The 279-nt window shown below is 61.6% G+C and overlaps 1 protein-coding gene across 19 annotated transcripts in view; it reads right to left on the bottom strand.

The window, feature by feature from the left end:
• Positions 1 to 279, bottom strand: part of TCF3 (transcription factor 3) — a 79472-nt gene that overhangs the window by 6131 nt on the left and 73062 nt on the right. The gene's annotated exons all lie outside the window — the stretch shown is intronic.

Raw genomic sequence — 279 nt, forward strand, 5'->3', positions numbered from 1 at the left:
TGGTTTGGTTTTAAACAACAAAGAAAGAAACCACAACAATGCGATTAAGGCCTGAGCTTGTCGCCGGGAGGTTGCAGGGTGGCCTGGAGAAGGTGTGGGGGCCAACACTGGTGTCCCAAGGTGGCGTTTTGGGAAGACACAGCCCTCTGCCTCCAGGGCAGGAGGTGGCTGCAGTCTGGCAGGAGCGGGGCTGGTGCTGCCCCTCCAGGCAGCATCACCCTGGTGAGGTCTCCAAGCCGATGGCGAGGTTGCAGACCAGCCAGCGCGCCGGCAGGACCC

The sequence above is a fragment of the Egretta garzetta genome, unplaced genomic scaffold, assembly GCF_000687185.1.
Source record: "Egretta garzetta isolate BGI_Z169 unplaced genomic scaffold, ASM68718v1 scaffold345, whole genome shotgun sequence".
NCBI classification, from domain to species: Eukaryota; Metazoa; Chordata; class Aves; order Pelecaniformes; family Ardeidae; genus Egretta; species Egretta garzetta.